Here is an 18,038-nt window from a genome sequence, read left to right on the forward strand (position 1 = left end):
TTGATTAGTCTGTGGCATTCTGTTAAACTGTTGCTTATGGCGGTCTCTGTGAGCTTCTCAGCGACATTCAGCCAGCCAGGTATCCTGCCTGCAGTAGATGGAATGTGGCAATGGAACGCTGGCTGCGCGTGTCATAATAGGCTCTGAGCCTTTATATACCTGTGCACAGCAGCAGCCACCTTCAGTCTGCTGCTGGACAGCCAGCAGCAGCAGCAGCAGGAGAGGTATGTAATCAGGAGCCCTCCTGCTAAGGGTAGACAGCTGCTCGTTCCACCCCACCCCCCGCCTTAATTGGTTCTCCTCCCTTCCAACGGTGTTGAGGCGGGTGGGAACAGCAGGGGGTGAAGGTGCTGTGTTTAAAGAGGTGGAGTTATGCAGATCTAAAACGCGTGGATTGCAGCAGCAGCAAGCCGAAAAGTGCAGGCATGTAAGGGATCTAGAGGTTGACAACATGTCTTCTTAACGGGAGTCCAGGAGCTCATCTCCACAAATGGACTTTTCAGGATCCTTGGGTGGCTCCGTAGTTTGAAACCAATTCTGGTTATCGCTTCTCGGCCTTTTGGCTAAGATCAAGTGCAGTGATCTAGCGGTTTTTGCCTTGGTCTTGGCTGGGAGGCGCTTGGGGTACCCGACTCCTTGGCCTGGGGGGATCGCTACACTTATCGGTGGAGCTAAACCCCCCTGCTGCTATTAGGGAGTCGGATTAGTCCCTGGGCAACGAGAGGCGATCACCTTGTCACCACACATAGCTGTGGGGGGCAACTGTCGCCACACATAGCTGTGGTGGCAACATTTGGAGGATTAAAAGGAAAAAACGGAAGGAAAACGGATCGTTGAGATGGAGTTTTGGAAAAAGAAGAGATGCTTACGTTTTTTTGTGAAACGGGAGACGGAAGAAACTTTTTTGAAAGAAAAATGGATTCTGGAAATTTTGAGGAAATATGAAGTTTTGGAGAAGGATATCTACTGTATGCAAGAAATAAAGCAAGGTAAAGTTTGTGATGTGATTCTAGTTTCTGAGGAAAAGTGCATTCATTTTTTCAAAGGCTGGAGTGAAGAGGATTCTGGGAAAATTGGAGTAAGTGCATCATTCATGGGGAAACCGAAGAGTGTGATAATTTACATGGACAATCCGTTTGTGGAAATAGAGGAGATAATGGTTTTTTTGGAATCTAAATGTAAGATGGTAAAGTTTCAGAAATTATACAGGAACAAAGTTGGTATTTGGAACGGAAAGAGACTTTTTTTGGTGTGGACAACAGGAGAAGAAAATTTGCATAATGGGAGGATTATGTTAAACGGGAGTTCTGGGTATTGTTACATGGAAAGCAGCAAAGGAACTTTTGAAAAGAACTTTGGAGGACAAAAGGAAGATATTGGTGATAAAATGAAGAAGGAAGTTGATGCGATAATTATAGAGGAGAATAAGCAGGGAAAAGAAGTTGAAAGTTTAAAGGTGAAATTGAAGAAAAAGGTAACGGTACAGGAAAATTGTGGATCAAGGAAAGTATCTGGTGAAAAGAAAGAAGTAAAAGAGGAAAAGGGTAAAGTGTTGGAGAAGGTGGTGACTTTCAGAGATGATGAGGAAGAGTATGATTGGGAACAGATGCGGTTAGAGCATGAGGAGGAAGAAAAGAAGTTAAGGGGTTTTGTTGGGAGGAAAGTAAAAGAGAAAAAGGGGATATTTAGTTTGGGAAACCGGGTGAAGTAATGTCAGTTGTGATTTGTTTGGAAACTGTTGAAACTGCAAAGGAATTGTTATGTTTAACTTTATATATATTAATTCAAATTAAAAAATATAAATATAATATCTAAACACGATGATGGAACTAAAATCTTGAGTTTGGTGATATATGATTTAAGATTATAAAACTTAATTTCTGAGTGTTTGGAACAAAAAAAAAAAAAAAATCTGTTCTTATCAGTTTAATATCTGATACGTCCCCTATCTGGGGACCATATATTAAATGGATTTTTAGAACAGGGAGATGGAAAAAGAGCTTGCTCTGTCCACTCCACGCATTGACCTGGTATTGCAGTATCTCCAGGACCGGTGCACCCCTTCTTTAATGCAGTTTCTAAAATCAGAAAGAATTGAATTCAATGTTTTTTGTTCATTTTGCTTGTTTGTCGGATTTTGGGATGGACTCTTTGGCTTTGCTTTTCTTCTCCTCATTGGATTTTTCATGTTCAAAGTTGCAGAAGCCAGATTACAAGCTCATTTTGGTTCAACTTCAGCAACTGTGCATTGCATTGCCATGTAATGTGATGCAATGCTATCTTTCTAGCTCTCCCTTTTTACTTCCTTTTGGATAAACAGACATATTAGGCAAGCATTTTGGAGCTTTCACGTAAATAACTACAGGTGGTGAGATAAGCTGCACAATATAATTGACCTTTCAGTATATTGTTGCACACACACCATCTATTTAGCAAATGCCCTTGTTATCAACAGCAGCCTTTTAAACTCACCTGAGCTAACAGGTATGTGCGCTGGTTACTCTGCTGCGCTTAAAATTTCTTTTTTGGTTTGCTACAATGCCTTTTCTGAAACGTTGTCTCCTTCTGCTGGAACACTGACTTCTTTCATTTAATGCCTGCAGACTATAAAAGAGAACCCAACCCAAAAAGTTTGGTTGATTAGTCTGTGGCATTCTGTTAAACTGTTGCTTATGGCGGTCTCTGTGAGCTTCTCAGCGACATTCAGCCAGCCAGGTATCCTGCCTGCAGTAGATGGAATGTGGCAATGGAACGCTGGCTGCGCGTGTCATAATAGGCTCTGAGCCTTTATATACCTGTGCACAGCAGCAGCCACCTTCAGTCTGCTGCTGGACAGCCAGCAGCAGCAGCAGCAGGAGAGGTATGTAATCAGGAGCCCTCCTGCTAAGGGTAGACAGCTGCTCGTTCCACCCCACCCCCCGCCTTAATTGGTTCTCCTCCCTTCCAACGGTGTTGAGGCGGGTGGGAACAGCAGGGGGTGAAGGTGCTGTGTTTAAAGAGGTGGAGTTATGCAGATCTAAAACGCGTGGATTGCAGCAGCAGCAAGCCGAAAAGTGCAGGCATGTAAGGGATCTAGAGGTTGACAACATGTCTTCTTAACGGGAGTCCAGGAGCTCATCTCCACAAATGGACTTTTCAGGATCCTTGGGTGGCTCCGTAGTTTGAAACCAATTCTGGTTATCGCTTCTCGGCCTTTTGGCTAAGATCAAGTGTAGTATCTGTTCTTATCAGTTTAATATCTGATACGTCCCCTATCTGGGGACCATATATTAAATGGATTTTTAGAACAGGGAGATGGAAAAAGAGCTTGCTCTGTCCACTCCACGCATTGACCTGGTATTGCAGTATCTCCAGGACCGGTGCACCCCTTCTTTAATGCAGTTTCTAAAATCAGAAAGAATTGAATTCAATGTTTTTTGTTCATTTTGCTTGTTTGTCGGATTTTGGGATGGACTCTTTGGCTTTGCTTTTCTTCTCCTCATTGGATTTTTCATGTTCAAAGTTGCAGAAGCCAGATTACAAGCTCATTTTGGTTCAACTTCAGCAACTGTGCATTGCATTGCCATGTAATGTGATGCAATGCTATCTTTCTAGCTCTCCCTTTTTACTTCCTTTTGGATAAACAGACATATTAGGCAAGCATTTTGGAGCTTTCACCTAAATAACTACAGGTGGTGAGATAAGCTGCACAATATAATTGACCTTTCAGTATATTGTTGCACACACACCATCTATTTAGCAAATGCCCTTGTTATCAACAGCAGCCTTTTAAACTCACCTGAGCTAACAGGTATGTGCGCTGGTTACTCTGCTGCGCTTAAAATTTCTTTTTTGGTTTGCTACAATGCCTTTTCTGAAACGTTGTCTCCTTCTGCTGGAACACTGACTTCTTTCATTTAATGCCTGCAGACTATAAAAGAGAACCCAACCCAAAAAGTTTGGTTGATTAGTCTGTGGCATTCTGTTAAACTGTTGCTTATGGCGGTCTCTGTGAGCTTCTCAGCGACATTCAGCCAGCCAGGTATCCTGCCTGCAGTAGATGGAATGTGGCAATGGAACGCTGGCTGCGCGTGTCATAATAGGCTCTGAGCCTTTATATACCTGTGCACAGCAGCAGCCACCTTCAGTCTGCTGCTGGACAGCCAGCAGCAGCAGCAGCAGGAGAGGTATGTAATCAGGAGCCCTCCTGCTAAGGGTAGACAGCTGCTCGTTCCACCCCACCCCCCGCCTTAATTGGTTCTCCTCCCTTCCAACGGTGTTGAGGCGGGTGGGAACAGCAGGGGGTGAAGGTGCTGTGTTTAAAGAGGTGGAGTTATGCAGATCTAAAACGCGTGGATTGCAGCAGCAGCAAGCCGAAAAGTGCAGGCATGTAAGGGATCTAGAGGTTGACAACATGTCTTCTTAACGGGAGTCCAGGAGCTCATCTCCACAAATGGACTTTTCAGGATCCTTGGGTGGCTCCGTAGTTTGAAACCAATTCTGGTTATCGCTTCTCGGCCTTTTGGCTAAGATCAAGTGTAGTATCTGTTCTTATCAGTTTAATATCTGATACGTCCCCTATCTGGGGACCATATATTAAATGGATTTTTAGAACAGGGAGATGGAAAAAGAGCTTGCTCTGTCCACTCCACGCATTGACCTGGTATTGCAGTATCTCCAGGACCGGTGCACCCCTTCTTTAATGCAGTTTCTAAAATCAGAAAGAATTGAATTCAATGTTTTTTGTTCATTTTGCTTGTTTGTCGGATTTTGGGATGGACTCTTTGGCTTTGCTTTTCTTCTCCTCATTGGATTTTTCATGTTCAAAGTTGCAGAAGCCAGATTACAAGCTCATTTTGGTTCAACTTCAGCAACTGTGCATTGCATTGCCATGTAATGTGATGCAATGCTATCTTTCTAGCTCTCCCTTTTTACTTCCTTTTGGATAAACAGACATATTAGGCAAGCATTTTGGAGCTTTCACGTAAATAACTACAGGTGGTGAGATAAGCTGCACAATATAATTGACCTTTCAGTATATTGTTGCACACACACCATCTATTTAGCAAATGCCCTTGTTATCAACAGCAGCCTTTTAAACTCACCTGAGCTAACAGGTATGTGCGCTGGTTACTCTGCTGCGCTTAAAATTTCTTTTTTGGTTTGCTACAATGCCTTTTCTGAAACGTTGTCTCCTTCTGCTGGAACACTGACTTCTTTCATTTAATGCCTGCAGACTATAAAAGAGAACCCAACCCAAAAAGTTTGGTTGATTAGTCTGTGGCATTCTGTTAAACTGTTGCTTATGGCGGTCTCTGTGAGCTTCTCAGCGACATTCAGCCAGCCAGGTATCCTGCCTGCAGTAGATGGAATGTGGCAATGGAACGCTGGCTGCGCGTGTCATAATAGGCTCTGAGCCTTTATATACCTGTGCACAGCAGCAGCCACCTTCAGTCTGCTGCTGGACAGCCAGCAGCAGCAGCAGCAGGAGAGGTATGTAATCAGGAGCCCTCCTGCTAAGGGTAGACAGCTGCTCGTTCCACCCCACCCCCCGCCTTAATTGGTTCTCCTCCCTTCCAACGGTGTTGAGGCGGGTGGGAACAGCAGGGGGTGAAGGTGCTGTGTTTAAAGAGGTGGAGTTATGCAGATCTAAAACGCGTGGATTGCAGCAGCAGCAAGCCGAAAAGTGCAGGCATGTAAGGGATCTAGAGGTTGACAACATGTCTTCTTAACGGGAGTCCAGGAGCTCATCTCCACAAATGGACTTTTCAGGATCCTTGGGTGGCTCCGTAGTTTGAAACCAATTCTGGTTATCGCTTCTCGGCCTTTTGGCTAAGATCAAGTGTAATATCTGTTCTTATCAGTTTAATATCTGATACGTCCCCTATCTGGGGACCATATATTAAATGGATTTTTAGAACAGGGAGATGGAAAAAGAGCTTGCTCTGTCCACTCCACGCATTGACCTGGTATTGCAGTATCTCCAGGACCGGTGCACCCCTTCTTTAATGCAGTTTCTAAAATCAGAAAGAATTGAATTCAATGTTTTTTGTTCATTTTGCTTGTTTGTCGGATTTTGGGATGGACTCTTTGGCTTTGCTTTTCTTCTCCTCATTGGATTTTTCATGTTCAAAGTTGCAGAAGCCAGATTACAAGCTCATTTTGGTTCAACTTCAGCAACTGTGCATTGCATTGCCATGTAATGTGATGCAATGCTATCTTTCTAGCTCTCCCTTTTTACTTCCTTTTGGATAAACAGACATATTAGGCAAGCATTTTGGAGCTTTCACCTAAATAACTACAGGTGGTGAGATAAGCTGCACAATATAATTGACCTTTCAGTATATTGTTGCACACACACCATCTATTTAGCAAATGCCCTTGTTATCAACAGCAGCCTTTTAAACCACCTGAGCTAACAGGTATGTGCGCTGGTTACTCTGCTGCGCTTAAAATTTCTTTTTTGGTTTGCTACAATGCCTTTTCTGAAACGTTGTCTCCTTCTGCTGGAACACTGACTTCTTTCATTTAATGCCTGCAGACTATAAAAGAGAACCCAACCCAAAAAGTTTGGTTGATTAGTCTGTGGCATTCTGTTAAACTGTTGCTTATGGCGGTCTCTGTGAGCTTCTCAGCGACATTCAGCCAGCCAGGTATCCTGCCTGCAGTAGATGGAATGTGGCAATGGAACGCTGGCTGCGCGTGTCATAATAGGCTCTGAGCCTTTATATACCTGTGCACAGCAGCAGCCACCTTCAGTCTGCTGCTGGACAGCCAGCAGCAGCAGCAGCAGGAGAGGTATGTAATCAGGAGCCCTCCTGCTAAGGGTAGACAGCTGCTCGTTCCACCCCACCCCCCGCCTTAATTGGTTCTCCTCCCTTCCAACGGTGTTGAGGCGGGTGGGAACAGCAGGGGGTGAAGGTGCTGTGTTTAAAGAGGTGGAGTTATGCAGATCTAAAACGCGTGGATTGCAGCAGCAGCAAGCCGAAAAGTGCAGGCATGTAAGGGATCTAGAGGTTGACAACATGTCTTCTTAACGGGAGTCCAGGAGCTCATCTCCACAAATGGACTTTTCAGGATCCTTGGGTGGCTCCGTAGTTTGAAACCAATTCTGGTTATCGCTTCTCGGCCTTTTGGCTAAGATCAAGTGTAGTATCTGTTCTTATCAGTTTAATATCTGATACGTCCCCTATCTGGGGACCATATATTAAATGGATTTTTAGAACAGGGAGATGGAAAAAGAGCTTGCTCTGTCCACTCCACGCATTGACCTGGTATTGCAGTATCTCCAGGACCGGTGCACCCCTTCTTTAATGCAGTTTCTAAAATCAGAAAGAATTGAATTCAATGTTTTTTGTTCATTTTGCTTGTTTGTCGGATTTTGGGATGGACTCTTTGGCTTTGCTTTTCTTCTCCTCATTGGATTTTTCATGTTCAAAGTTGCAGAAGCCAGATTACAAGCTCATTTTGGTTCAACTTCAGCAACTGTGCATTGCATTGCCATGTAATGTGATGCAATGCTATCTTTCTAGCTCTCCCTTTTTACTTCCTTTTGGATAAACAGACATATTAGGCAAGCATTTTGGAGCTTTCACCTAAATAACTACAGGTGGTGAGATAAGCTGCACAATATAATTGACCTTTCAGTATATTGTTGCACACACACCATCTATTTAGCAAATGCCCTTGTTATCAACAGCAGCCTTTTAAACTCACCTGAGCTAACAGGTATGTGCGCTGGTTACTCTGCTGCGCTTAAAATTTCTTTTTTGGTTTGCTACAATGCCTTTTCTGAAACGTTGTCTCCTTCTGCTGGAACACTGACTTCTTTCATTTAATGCCTGCAGACTATAAAAGAGAACCCAACCCAAAAAGTTTGGTTGATTAGTCTGTGGCATTCTGTTAAACTGTTGCTTATGGCGGTCTCTGTGAGCTTCTCAGCGACATTCAGCCAGCCAGGTATCCTGCCTGCAGTAGATGGAATGTGGCAATGGAACGCTGGCTGCGCGTGTCATAATAGGCTCTGAGCCTTTATATACCTGTGCACAGCAGCAGCCACCTTCAGTCTGCTGCTGGACAGCCAGCAGCAGCAGCAGCAGGAGAGGTATGTAATCAGGAGCCCTCCTGCTAAGGGTAGACAGCTGCTCGTTCCACCCCACCCCCCACCTTAATTGGTTCTCCTCCCTTCCAACGGTGTTGAGGCGGGTGGGAACAGCAGGGGGTGAAGGTGCTGTGTTTAAAGAGGTGGAGTTATGCAGATCTAAAACGCGTGGATTGCAGCAGCAGCAAGCCGAAAAGTGCAGGCATGTAAGGGATCTAGAGGTTGACAACATGTCTTCTTAATGGGAGTCCAGGAGCTCATCTCCACAAATGGACTTTTCAGGATCCTTGGGTGGCTCCGTAGTTTGAAACCAATTCTGGTTATCGCTTCTCGGCCTTTTGGCTAAGATCAAGTGTAGTATCTGTTCTTATCAGTTTAATATCTGATACGTCCCCTATCTGGGGACCATATATTAAATGGATTTTTAGAACAGGGAGATGGAAAAAGAGCTTGCTCTGTCCACTCCACGCATTGACCTGGTATTGCAGTATCTCCAGGACCGGTGCACCCCTTCTTTAATGCAGTTTCTAAAATCAGAAAGAATTGAATTCAATGTTTTTTGTTCATTTTGCTTGTTTGTCGGATTTTGGGATGGACTCTTTGGCTTTGCTTTTCTTTTCCTCATTGGATTTTTCATGTTCAAAGTTGCAGAAGCCAGATTACAAGCTCATTTTGGTTCAACTTCAGCAACTGTGCATTGCATTGCCATGTAATGTGATGCAATGCTATCTTTCTAGCTCTCCCTTTTTACTTCCTTTTGGATAAACAGACATTTTAGGCAAGCATTTTGGAGCTTTCACCTAAATAACTACAGGTGGTGAGATAAGCTGCACAATATAATTGACCTTTCAGTATATTGTTGCACACACACCATCTATTTAGCAAATGCCCTTGTTATCAACAGCAGCCTTTTAAACTCACCTGAGCTAACAGGTATGTGCGCTGGTTACTCTGCTGCGCTTAAAATTTCTTTTTTGGTTTGCTACAATGCCTTTTCTGAAACGTTGTCTCCTTCTCCTGGAACACTGACTTCTTTCATTTAATGCCTGCAGACTATAAAAGAGAACCCAACCCAAAAAGTTTGGTTGATTAGTCTGTGGCATTCTGTTAAACTGTTGCTTATGGCGGTCTCTGTGAGCTTCTCAGCGACATTCAGCCAGCCAGGTATCCTGCCTGCAGTAGATGGAATGTGGCAATGGAACGCTGGCTGCGCGTGTCATAATAGGCTCTGAGCCTTTATATACCTGTGCACAGCAGCAGCCACCTTCAGTCTGCTGCTGGACAGCCAGCAGCAGCAGCAGCAGGAGAGGTATGTAATCAGGAGCCCTCCTGCTAAGGGTAGACAGCTGCTCGTTCCACCCCACCCCCCGCCTTAATTGGTTCTCCTCCCTTCCAACGGTGTTGAGGCGGGTGGGAACAGCAGGGGGTGAAGGTGCTGTGTTTAAAGAGGTGGAGTTATGCAGATCTAAAACGCGTGGATTGCAGCAGCAGCAAGCCGAAAAGTGCAGGCATGTAAGGGATCTAGAGGTTGACAACATGTCTTCTTAACGGGAGTCCAGGAGCTCATCTCCACAAATGGACTTTTCAGGATCCTTGGGTGGCTCCGTAGTTTGAAACCAATTCTGGTTATCGCTTCTCGGCCTTTTGGCTAAGATCAAGTGTAGTATCTGTTCTTATCAGTTTAATATCTGATACGTCCCCTATCTGGGGACCATATATTAAATGGATTTTTAGAACAGGGAGATGGAAAAAGAGCTTGCTCTGTCCACTCCACGCATTGACCTGGTATTGCAGTATCTCCAGGACCGGTGCACCCCTTCTTTAATGCAGTTTCTAAAATCAGAAAGAATTGAATTCAATGTTTTTTGTTCATTTTGCTTGTTTGTCGGATTTTGGGATGGACTCTTTGGCTTTGCTTTTCTTCTCCTCATTGGATTTTTCATGTTCAAAGTTGCAGAAGCCAGATTACAAGCTCATTTTGGTTCAACTTCAGCAACTGTGCATTGCATTGCCATGTAATGTGATGCAATGCTATCTTTCTAGCTCTCCCTTTTTACTTCCTTTTGGATAAACAGACATATTAGGCAAGCATTTTGGAGCTTTCACCTAAATAACTACAGGTGGTGAGATAAACTGCACAATATAATTGACCTTTCAGTATATTGTTGCACACACACCATCTATTTAGCAAATGCCCTTGTTATCAACAGCAGCCTTTTAAAATCACCTGAGCTAACAGGTATGTGCGCTGGTTACTCTGCTGCGCTTAAAATTTCTTTTTTGGTTTGCTACAATGCCTTTTCTGAAACGTTGTCTCCTTCTGCTGGAACACTGACTTCTTTCATTTAATGCCTGCAGACTATAAAAGAGAACCCAACCCAAAAAGTTTGGTTGATTAGTCTGTGGCATTCTGTTAAACTGTTGCTTATGGCGGTCTCTGTGAGCTTCTCAGCGACATTCAGCCAGCCAGGTATCCTGCCTGCAGTAGATGGAATGTGGCAATGGAACGCTGGCTGCGCGTGTCATAATAGGCTCTGAGCCTTTATATACCTGTGCACAGCAGCAGCCACCTTCAGTCTGCTGCTGGACAGCCAGCAGCAGCAGCAGCAGGAGAGGTATGTAATCAGGAGCCCTCCTGCTAAGGGTAGACAGCTGCTCGTTCCACCCCACCCCCCGCCTTAATTGGTTCTCCTCCCTTCCAACGGTGTTGAGGCGGGTGGGAACAGCAGGGGGTGAAGGTGCTGTGTTTAAAGAGGTGGAGTTATGCAGATCTAAAACGCGTGGATTGCAGCAGCAGCAAGCCGAAAAGTGCAGGCATGTAAGGGATCTAGAGGTTGACAACATGTCTTCTTAACGGGAGTCCAGGAGCTCATCTCCACAAATGGACTTTTCAGGATCCTTGGGTGGCTCCGTAGTTTGAAACCAATTCTGGTTATCGCTTCTCGGCCTTTTGGCTAAGATCAAGTGTAGTATCTGTTCTTATCAGTTTAATATCTGATACGTCCCCTATCTGGGGACCATATATTAAATGGATTTTTAGAACAGGGAGATGGAAAAAGAGCTTGCTCTGTCCACTCCACGCATTGACCTGGTATTGCAGTATCTCCAGGACCGGTGCACCCCTTCTTTAATGCAGTTTCTAAAATCAGAAAGAATTGAATTCAATGTTTTTTGTTCATTTTGCTTGTTTGTCGGATTTTGGGATGGACTCTTTGGCTTTGCTTTTCTTCTCCTCATTGGTTTTTTCATGTTCAAAGTTGCAGAAGCCAGATTACAAGCTCATTTTGGTTCAACTTCAGCAACTGTGCATTGCATTGCCATGTAATGTGATGCAATGCTATCTTTCTAGCTCTCCCTTTTTACTTCCTTTTGGATAAACAGACATATTAGGCAAGCATTTTGGAGCTTTCACCTAAATAACTACAGGTGGTGAGATAAGCTGCACAATATAATTGACCTTTCAGTATATTGTTGCACACACACCATCTATTTAGCAAATGCCCTTGTTATCAACAGCAGCCTTTTAAACTCACCTGAGCTAACAGGTATGTGCGCTGGTTACTCTGCTGCGCTTAAAATTTCTTTTTTGGTTTGCTACAATGCCTTTTCTGAAACGTTGTCTCCTTCTGCTGGAACACTGACTTCTTTCATTTAATGCCTGCAGACTATAAAAGAGAACCCAACCCAAAAAGTTTGGTTGATTAGTCTGTGGCATTCTGTTAAACTGTTGCTTATGGCGGTCTCTGTGAGCTTCTCAGCGACATTCAGCCAGCCAGGTATCCTGCCTGCAGTAGATGGAATGTGGCAATGGAACGCTGGCTGCGCGTGTCATAATAGGCTCTGAGCCTTTATATACCTGTGCACAGCAGCAGCCACCTTCAGTCTGCTGCTGGACAGCCAGCAGCAGCAGCAGCAGGAGAGGTATGTAATCAGGAGCCCTCCTGCTAAGGGTAGACAGCTGCTCGTTCCACCCCACCCCCCGCCTTAATTGGTTCTCCTCCCTTCCAACGGTGTTGAGGCGGGTGGGAACAGCAGGGGGTGAAGGTGCTGTGTTTAAAGAGGTGGAGTTATGCAGATCTAAAACGCGTGGATTGCAGCAGCAGCAAGCCGAAAAGTGCAGGCATGTAAGGGATCTAGAGGTTGACAACATGTCTTCTTAACGGGAGTCCAGGAGCTCATCTCCACAAATGGACTTTTCAGGATCCTTGGGTGGCTCCGTAGTTTGAAACCAATTCTGGTTATCGCTTCTCGGCCTTTTGGCTAAGATCAAGTGTAGTATCTGTTCTTATCAGTTTAATATCTGATACGTCCCCTATCTGGGGACCATATATTAAATGGATTTTTAGAACAGGGAGATGGAAAAAGAGCTTGCTCTGTCCACTCCACGCATTGACCTGGTATTGCAGTATCTCCAGGACCGGTGCACCCCTTCTTTAATGCAGTTTCTAAAATCAGAAAGAATTGAATTCAATGTTTTTTGTTCATTTTGCTTGTTTGTCGGATTTTGGGATGGACTCTTTGGCTTTGCTTTTCTTCTCCTCATTGGATTTTTCATGTTCAAAGTTGCAGAAGCCAGATTACAAGCTCATTTTGGTTCAACTTCAGCAACTGTGCATTGCATTGCCATGTAATGTGATGCAATGCTATCTTTCTAGCTCTCCCTTTTTACTTCCTTTTGGATAAACAGACATATTAGGCAAGCATTTTGGAGCTTTCACCTAAATAACTACAGGTGGTGAGATAAACTGCACAATATAATTGACCTTTCAGTATATTGTTGCACACACACCATCTATTTAGCAAATGCCCTTGTTATCAACAGCAGCCTTTTAAAATCACCTGAGCTAACAGGTATGTGCGCTGGTTACTCTGCTGCGCTTAAAATTTCTTTTTTGGTTTGCTACAATGCCTTTTCTGAAACGTTGTCTCCTTCTGCTGGAACACTGACTTCTTTCATTTAATGCCTGCAGACTATAAAAGAGAACCCAACCCAAAAAGTTTGGTTGATTAGTCTGTGGCATTCTGTTAAACTGTTGCTTATGGCGGTCTCTGTGAGCTTCTCAGCGACATTCAGCCAGCCAGGTATCCTGCCTGCAGTAGATGGAATGTGGCAATGGAACGCTGGCTGCGCGTGTCATAATAGGCTCTGAGCCTTTATATACCTGTGCACAGCAGCAGCCACCTTCAGTCTGCTGCTGGACAGCCAGCAGCAGCAGCAGCAGGAGAGGTATGTAATCAGGAGCCCTCCTGCTAAGGGTAGACAGCTGCTCGTTCCACCCCACCCCCCGCCTTAATTGGTTCTCCTCCCTTCCAACGGTGTTGAGGCGGGTGGGAACAGCAGGGGGTGAAGGTGCTGTGTTTAAAGAGGTGGAGTTATGCAGATCTAAAACGCGTGGATTGCAGCAGCAGCAAGCCGAAAAGTGCAGGCATGTAAGGGATCTAGAGGTTGACAACATGTCTTCTTAACGGGAGTCCAGGAGCTCATCTCCACAAATGGACTTTTCAGGATCCTTGGGTGGCTCCGTAGTTTGAAACCAATTCTGGTTATCGCTTCTCGGCCTTTTGGCTAAGATCAAGTGTAGTATCTGTTCTTATCAGTTTAATATCTGATACGTCCCCTATCTGGGGACCATATATTAAATGGATTTTTAGAACAGGGAGATGGAAAAAGAGCTTGCTCTGTCCACTCCACGCATTGACCTGGTATTGCAGTATCTCCAGGACCGGTGCACCCCTTCTTTAATGCAGTTTCTAAAATCAGAAAGAATTGAATTCAATGTTTTTTGTTCATTTTGCTTGTTTGTCGGATTTTGGGATGGACTCTTTGGCTTTGCTTTTCTTCTCCTCATTGGTTTTTTCATGTTCAAAGTTGCAGAAGCCAGATTACAAGCTCATTTTGGTTCAACTTCAGCAACTGTGCATTGCATTGCCATGTAATGTGATGCAATGCTATCTTTCTAGCTCTCCCTTTTTACTTCCTTTTGGATAAACAGACATATTAGGCAAGCATTTTGGAGCTTTCACCTAAATAACTACAGGTGGTGAGATAAGCTGCACAATATAATTGACCTTTCAGTATATTGTTGCACACACACCATCTATTTAGCAAATGCCCTTGTTATCAACAGCAGCCTTTTAAACTCACCTGAGCTAACAGGTATGTGCGCTGGTTACTCTGCTGCGCTTAAAATTTCTTTTTTGGTTTGCTACAATGCCTTTTCTGAAACGTTGTCTCCTTCTGCTGGAACACTGACTTCTTTCATTTAATGCCTGCAGACTATAAAAGAGAACCCAACCCAAAAAGTTTGGTTGATTAGTCTGTGGCATTCTGTTAAACTGTTGCTTATGGCGGTCTCTGTGAGCTTCTCAGCGACATTCAGCCAGCCAGGTATCCTGCCTGCAGTAGATGGAATGTGGCAATGGAACGCTGGCTGCGCGTGTCATAATAGGCTCTGAGCCTTTATATACCTGTGCACAGCAGCAGCCACCTTCAGTCTGCTGCTGGACAGCCAGCAGCAGCAGCAGCAGGAGAGGTATGTAATCAGGAGCCCTCCTGCTAAGGGTAGACAGCTGCTCGTTCCACCCCACCCCCCGCCTTAATTGGTTCTCCTCCCTTCCAACGGTGTTGAGGCGGGTGGGAACAGCAGGGGGTGAAGGTGCTGTGTTTAAAGAGGTGGAGTTATGCAGATCTAAAACGCGTGGATTGCAGCAGCAGCAAGCCGAAAAGTGCAGGCATGTAAGGGATCTAGAGGTTGACAACATGTCTTCTTAACGGGAGTCCAGGAGCTCATCTCCACAAATGGACTTTTCAGGATCCTTGGGTGGCTCCGTAGTTTGAAACCAATTCTGGTTATCGCTTCTCGGCCTTTTGGCTAAGATCAAGTGTAGTATCTGTTCTTATCAGTTTAATATCTGATACGTCCCCTATCTGGGGACCATATATTAAATGGATTTTTAGAACAGGGAGATGGAAAAAGAGCTTGCTCTGTCCACTCCACGCATTGACCTGGTATTGCAGTATCTCCAGGACCGGTGCACCCCTTCTTTAATGCAGTTTCTAAAATCAGAAAGAATTGAATTCAATGTTTTTTGTTCATTTTGCTTGTTTGTCGGATTTTGGGATGGACTCTTTGGCTTTGCTTTTCTTCTCCTCATTGGTTTTTTCATGTTCAAAGTTGCAGAAGCCAGATTACAAGCTCATTTTGGTTCAACTTCAGCAACTGTGCATTGCATTGCCATGTAATGTGATGCAATGCTATCTTTCTAGCTCTCCCTTTTTACTTCCTTTTGGATAAACAGACATATTAGGCAAGCATTTTGGAGCTTTCACCTAAATAACTACAGGTGGTGAGATAAGCTGCACAATATAATTGACCTTTCAGTATATTGTTGCACACACACCATCTATTTAGCAAATGCCCTTGTTATCAACAGCAGCCTTTTAAACTCACCTGAGCTAACAGGTATGTGCGCTGGTTACTCTGCTGCGCTTAAAATTTCTTTTTTGGTTTGCTACAATGCCTTTTCTGAAACGTTGTCTCCTTCTGCTGGAACACTGACTTCTTTCATTTAATGCCTGCAGACTATAAAAGAGAACCCAACCCAAAAAGTTTGGTTGATTAGTCTGTGGCATTCTGTTAAACTGTTGCTTATGGCGGTCTCTGTGAGCTTCTCAGCGACATTCAGCCAGCCAGGTATCCTGCCTGCAGTAGATGGAATGTGGCAATGGAACGCTGGCTGCGCGTGTCATAATAGGCTCTGAGCCTTTATATACCTGTGCACAGCAGCAGCCACCTTCAGTCTGCTGCTGGACAGCCAGCAGCAGCAGCAGCAGGAGAGGTATGTAATCAGGAGCCCTCCTGCTAAGGGTAGACAGCTGCTCGTTCCACCCCACCCCCCGCCTTAATTGGTTCTCCTCCCTTCCAACGGTGTTGAGGCGGGTGGGAACAGCAGGGGGTGAAGGTGCTGTGTTTAAAGAGGTGGAGTTATGCAGATCTAAAACGCGTGGATTGCAGCAGCAGCAAGCCGAAAAGTGCAGGCATGTAAGGGATCTAGAGGTTGACAACATGTCTTCTTAACGGGAGTCCAGGAGCTCATCTCCACAAATGGACTTTTCAGGATCCTTGGGTGGCTCCGTAGTTTGAAACCAATTCTGGTTATCGCTTCTCGGCCTTTTGGCTAAGATCAAGTGTAGTATCTGTTCTTATCAGTTTAATATCTGATACGTCCCCTATCTGGGGACCATATATTAAATGGATTTTTAGAACAGGGAGATGGAAAAAGAGCTTGCTCTGTCCACTCCACGCATTGACCTGGTATTGCAGTATCTCCAGGACCGGTGCACCCCTTCTTTAATGCAGTTTCTAAAATCAGAAAGAATTGAATTCAATGTTTTTTGTTCATTTTGCTTGTTTGTCGGATTTTGGGATGGACTCTTTGGCTTTGCTTTTCTTCTCCTCATTGGTTTTTTCATGTTCAAAGTTGCAGAAGCCAGATTACAAGCTCATTTTGGTTCAACTTCAGCAACTGTGCATTGCATTGCCATGTAATGTGATGCAATGCTATCTTTCTAGCTCTCCCTTTTTACTTCCTTTTGGATAAACAGACATATTAGGCAAGCATTTTGGAGCTTTCACCTAAATAACTACAGGTGGTGAGATAAGCTGCACAATATAATTGACCTTTCAGTATATTGTTGCACACACACCATCTATTTAGCAAATGCCCTTGTTATCAACAGCAGCCTTTTAAACTCACCTGAGCTAACAGGTATGTGCGCTGGTTACTCTGCTGCGCTTAAAATTTCTTTTTTGGTTTGCTACAATGCCTTTTCTGAAACGTTGTCTCCTTCTGCTGGAACACTGACTTCTTTCATTTAATGCCTGCAGACTATAAAAGAGAACCCAACCCAAAAAGTTTGGTTGATTAGTCTGTGGCATTCTGTTAAACTGTTGCTTATGGCGGTCTCTGTGAGCTTCTCAGCGACATTCAGCCAGCCAGGTATCCTGCCTGCAGTAGATGGAATGTGGCAATGGAACGCTGGCTGCGCGTGTCATAATAGGCTCTGAGCCTTTATATACCTGTGCACAGCAGCAGCCACCTTCAGTCTGCTGCTGGACAGCCAGCAGCAGCAGCAGCAGGAGAGGTATGTAATCAGGAGCCCTCCTGCTAAGGGTAGACAGCTGCTCGTTCCACCCCACCCCCCGCCTTAATTGGTTCTCCTCCCTTCCAACGGTGTTGAGGCGGGTGGGAACAGCAGGGGGTGAAGGTGCTGTGTTTAAAGAGGTGGAGTTATGCAGATCTAAAACGCGTGGATTGCAGCAGCAGCAAGCCGAAAAGTGCAGGCATGTAAGGGATCTAGAGGTTGACAACATGTCTTCTTAACGGGAGTCCAGGAGCTCATCTCCACAAATGGACTTTTCAGGATCCTTGGGTGGCTCCGTAGTTTGAAACCAATTCTGGTTATCGCTTCTCGGCCTTTTGGCTAAGATCAAGTGTAGTATCTGTTCTTATCAGTTTAATATCTGATACGTCCCCTATCTGGGGACCATATATTAAATGGATTTTTAGAACAGGGAGATGGAAAAAGAGCTTGCTCTGTCCACTCCACGCATTGACCTGGTATTGCAGTATCTCCAGGACCGGTGCACCCCTTCTTTAATGCAGTTTCTAAAATCAGAAAGAATTGAATTCAATGTTTTTTGTTCATTTTGCTTGTTTGTCGGATTTTGGGATGGACTCTTTGGCTTTGCTTTTCTTCTCCTCATTGGTTTTTTCATGTTCAAAGTTGCAGAAGCCAGATTACAAGCTCATTTTGGTTCAACTTCAGCAACTGTGCATTGCATTGCCATGTAATGTGATGCAATGCTATCTTTCTAGCTCTCCCTTTTTACTTCCTTTTGGATAAACAGACATATTAGGCAAGCATTTTGGAGCTTTCACCTAAATAACTACAGGT

General features: G+C 44.5%; 13 non-coding genes across 13 annotated transcripts; all 13 read left to right on the forward strand.

Annotated features, from left to right (window-relative positions):
• Window positions 1-1,873: 1,873 nt before the first annotated feature.
• Window positions 1,874-2,064, forward strand: LOC141206272 (U2 spliceosomal RNA). The gene has a single exon (XR_012276925.1). It is a non-coding gene; the product is annotated as a U2 spliceosomal RNA (small nuclear RNA).
• A 1,115-nt stretch (window positions 2,065-3,179) lies between these two features.
• Window positions 3,180-3,370, forward strand: LOC141205888 (U2 spliceosomal RNA). Its single transcript, XR_012276560.1, has one exon. It is a non-coding gene; the product is annotated as a U2 spliceosomal RNA (small nuclear RNA).
• A 1,115-nt stretch (window positions 3,371-4,485) lies between these two features.
• On the forward strand, window positions 4,486-4,676 carry LOC141205899 (U2 spliceosomal RNA). The gene has a single exon (XR_012276571.1). It is a non-coding gene; the product is annotated as a U2 spliceosomal RNA (small nuclear RNA).
• A 1,115-nt stretch (window positions 4,677-5,791) lies between these two features.
• On the forward strand, window positions 5,792-5,982 carry LOC141206085 (U2 spliceosomal RNA). Its single transcript, XR_012276751.1, has one exon. It is a non-coding gene; the product is annotated as a U2 spliceosomal RNA (small nuclear RNA).
• Window positions 5,983-7,096: 1,114 nt separating this feature from the next.
• LOC141205910 (U2 spliceosomal RNA) lies at window positions 7,097-7,287 on the forward strand. Its single transcript, XR_012276582.1, has one exon. It is a non-coding gene; the product is annotated as a U2 spliceosomal RNA (small nuclear RNA).
• Window positions 7,288-8,402: 1,115 nt separating this feature from the next.
• On the forward strand, window positions 8,403-8,593 carry LOC141205921 (U2 spliceosomal RNA). The gene has a single exon (XR_012276593.1). It is a non-coding gene; the product is annotated as a U2 spliceosomal RNA (small nuclear RNA).
• Window positions 8,594-9,708: 1,115 nt separating this feature from the next.
• Window positions 9,709-9,899, forward strand: LOC141205932 (U2 spliceosomal RNA). Its single transcript, XR_012276604.1, has one exon. It is a non-coding gene; the product is annotated as a U2 spliceosomal RNA (small nuclear RNA).
• Window positions 9,900-11,014: 1,115 nt separating this feature from the next.
• LOC141205944 (U2 spliceosomal RNA) lies at window positions 11,015-11,205 on the forward strand. Its single transcript, XR_012276615.1, has one exon. It is a non-coding gene; the product is annotated as a U2 spliceosomal RNA (small nuclear RNA).
• Window positions 11,206-12,320: 1,115 nt separating this feature from the next.
• On the forward strand, window positions 12,321-12,511 carry LOC141205956 (U2 spliceosomal RNA). The gene has a single exon (XR_012276626.1). It is a non-coding gene; the product is annotated as a U2 spliceosomal RNA (small nuclear RNA).
• A 1,115-nt stretch (window positions 12,512-13,626) lies between these two features.
• On the forward strand, window positions 13,627-13,817 carry LOC141205967 (U2 spliceosomal RNA). Its single transcript, XR_012276637.1, has one exon. It is a non-coding gene; the product is annotated as a U2 spliceosomal RNA (small nuclear RNA).
• A 1,115-nt stretch (window positions 13,818-14,932) lies between these two features.
• On the forward strand, window positions 14,933-15,123 carry LOC141205980 (U2 spliceosomal RNA). Its single transcript, XR_012276649.1, has one exon. It is a non-coding gene; the product is annotated as a U2 spliceosomal RNA (small nuclear RNA).
• A 1,115-nt stretch (window positions 15,124-16,238) lies between these two features.
• LOC141205991 (U2 spliceosomal RNA) lies at window positions 16,239-16,429 on the forward strand. Its single transcript, XR_012276660.1, has one exon. It is a non-coding gene; the product is annotated as a U2 spliceosomal RNA (small nuclear RNA).
• Window positions 16,430-17,544: 1,115 nt separating this feature from the next.
• LOC141206002 (U2 spliceosomal RNA) lies at window positions 17,545-17,735 on the forward strand. Its single transcript, XR_012276671.1, has one exon. It is a non-coding gene; the product is annotated as a U2 spliceosomal RNA (small nuclear RNA).
• Window positions 17,736-18,038: the final 303 nt, after the last annotated feature.

The sequence above is a fragment of the Phyllobates terribilis genome, unplaced genomic scaffold (assembly GCF_046119375.1).
Source record: "Phyllobates terribilis strain yellow unplaced genomic scaffold, ASM4611937v1 Scaffold_142__1_contigs__length_4687701, whole genome shotgun sequence".
In the NCBI taxonomy this organism is placed as follows: domain Eukaryota; kingdom Metazoa; phylum Chordata; class Amphibia; order Anura; family Dendrobatidae; genus Phyllobates; species Phyllobates terribilis.